The sequence below is a fragment of the Poecilia latipinna genome, unplaced genomic scaffold (genome assembly GCF_001443285.1).
Source record: "Poecilia latipinna isolate Pla-1442-1.1 unplaced genomic scaffold, P_latipinna-1.0 Scaffold2671, whole genome shotgun sequence".
NCBI lineage: Eukaryota > Metazoa > Chordata > Actinopteri > Cyprinodontiformes > Poeciliidae > Poecilia > Poecilia latipinna.
This window is the reverse complement of record NW_015115287.1, coordinates 29,292-31,959: the sequence shown is the minus strand read 5'-3', so window position 1 is coordinate 31,959 and position 2,668 is coordinate 29,292. Positions and strand designations below refer to the sequence as shown.

Genomic DNA, 2,668 nt, shown 5'->3' with positions numbered 1-2,668 from the left:
CTGAGTAATATAAAATCTTAGTATGCAGTTTCTGAGTGAAGTTTAAGATGGTGACGAAGTTAGCAGTTAAGAATACTGTTCTTAGAAGACTTTTTTTGTAATTTATAGCATCTGCATGAGCTTCAAGCTTGACTTTATTACTTTATTAAAATGCACTTGTTGCAGAAGAATTTATGTTCATATCAATTTCATCAATCTCCAGTTGCTGAAATGCACTTCACTTACTTTGTTGACTTTGTTCACTTAAGGCTGCAGTATGTAACTTTTATGAAAGTATGTTTTATATATATTTGCTAAAACTGTCATCATGTTGTGACAGTATGAGACAGGCAATCTGTGAAAAGCTCAAGCTTGTTTTGTCATCTGCAGAAATTCACCTCTTCCAGTCAGAAACAACCAATGAGAGCTAAGAGGAGGATCTAAGCTCTGTCAATCATCCTCATGTACATGGTGCTCAATGTGCAACAGCTTCATGTTCTATGAAAACCATTTATCTGCTGTCATCGATGGCTATGCTACCTAGCCTGGGCAGTCATGTAGCTTCTGTTGTGGAGAACCAGCTGTAGTGCATCAGAGAGTAAGGGTTGAGTGTGTGAGGGGCGCATACACGAGGTGATTGACAGCACTAAGACCCTCCTCTCTGCTCTGAGAGGTTCCTTCTGATGGAGCAGAGTATTTGTTCAGATGACAGTAGGTCCTTAGGGAGAAGAAAGAGAAACTCAATTTTTTTTCACGTATTATCTGTTTTGTACCATACTGTCACAACATAGTGATAGTTTTAACAAATATGTAAAAAAAACACAACCATCTATCCATTCATTATCCAATATGTTTATCCTTGTGGGGTTACGGGGGGTGCTGGAGCCTAACTCTAGCGGTCAACAGGCAAGAGTAAAAATCATACTGTTTTATAAAAGTTACATCCTGCTGCTTTAAACCTATAAAACATCCATGATTTGTGCTGCAATAGTTGGACATTTTTCTGAGCTCTGAACAGTTTTCTCACATAATGTGTTATGTTATTTTCCCAGCTGTACCGATTGTGCTGGAGTCTGAGGAACCGTACAGAGGAAAGAGTGGACATTGATCCGGACGATTGGACTGAGGATCATGATGACGATGACGACAGTAAAATGGATGTAGAAGGTATACAGAACACATAGTTTACACTTCTTAAGATTGAAGCTGCTTTAAAGATAGCTGTAGATTTTACATGACTTTATTTTGATACAAAAATCTCTTTGCCTTTATTCCAGAACCTGAGAAAAAGCCAAATTTCTTCAAGAAAGCGCTAATGGGCTTCTGTGGACTGGAGCAGAACAAAAAAGCACCAAAACTTACTCCAGAGGAGGAAGCAGAACTGAAGAAGCAGCTAACAGATACAACAGAGAAGCCTCTCTGGAGGAACATTGTCAATGCAAATGCCATCATCCTCCTGAGTGTCGCTGTGTTCTTTCACGGATATTTTGGTTAGCCAAACCCCATCAACATTAAGTGGTACTGGATACTGTAATTTATTTTGCATGGATTTAAATTATAACAAAACCATTAACGCTGATCCTGTGTGCAATCATTCTTCCTGCATTGTGCCAACTGATCTCACATAGGACACAAAGTGTACTTTTCTCAATGCACCTTCCTTTTCGGTTAACTTTTTCCTGGTATTTGTCACCTGGAGTGAACCAGTAAACAATAGTGTAACATATTAACGCATCAAACTTGTTAGGATGTCCAAATTCTCACATATTTGTTATGTGTTCCATATCGTCTTATCATATTTGTACATATTCCCGTTATGGCCTGAACGGTGTCTTTTTGTTATGGTGCAAAGAGAGTATCTCTGTAACTGAAAGTAGCTTATACATGTAGCTTCAAATTGACTTCTTTTTATTATCCCAAGAAGTTAGAAAATTTATTTTTTGGCAAATTTTAATTGTGATACTGCACACATACATTAGGCGATAATTCGTTTTATCTGCAGTTCCTTGTCTTTTGTGACTGAAAACATAAACTCCTTTTTATTTTCTTAAGTTTACAGACAATTGCTGTTTATATACCAGATGCTACATTAAGTCATTATGAAAGAGGGACATGACAAAAATTGTTTACTTGGAAGAAGTTAGTAATATTTAACCAGTAAAGGACAAACAAGATGGTTGTAAATTCCCTCAGAATGTATGTGTGCTACCTCATTCATCGACTTCAACTGGGTTTTCTCATAATTTGTGCTCAAAGTCCACAAGTGCTGTCACTTCTAACTTCCATACACCTAACTGTGTGTGTTGTTTTAGGTGTTAATGAATAAAGCCATCTCAGGGAGAGAGAGTTAGGAATTATTAGAAAGCACTCAGACACTCTCTTTGCTTCCACCTAGTGGGGTAAAATGACTTGTAAGTTAAAAAAAATGTAAAATAGATTTTCACTGTTTTCTGTTTTGCATATTTAAATTTTGCCTAACTGTCATACCACAAATGCATTTATTCACCAAAGAAACATAAATGCCTACTTGCCTCCTTTTTAATTGCCTAAATAATATTTTATGTTTCTTAAAATAACATTTACAGCATTATCTTGGTTTTTTAGCTAACTGTACATTTATTCAATGCAACCAGCATGCTGTTATTAAATGCTTTATTATTATTGCCTTGGCAGTGGTCACGTTCTTCCA

The 2,668-nt window shown here is 36.6% G+C and overlaps 2 protein-coding genes across 2 annotated transcripts in view; both read left to right on the top strand.

Annotated features, from left to right (window-relative positions):
* Window positions 1-2,668, top strand: part of LOC106938702 (sodium/glucose cotransporter 1-like) — a gene marked incomplete at its 3' end in the record, with an annotated part of 55,738 nt that overhangs the window by 23,795 nt on the left and 29,275 nt on the right. The window lies entirely within an intron of this gene.
* LOC106938705 (sodium/glucose cotransporter 1-like) overlaps window positions 1-2,668 on the top strand; it is an 18,749-nt gene that overhangs the window by 13,076 nt on the left and 3,005 nt on the right. The gene's annotated exons all lie outside the window — the stretch shown is intronic.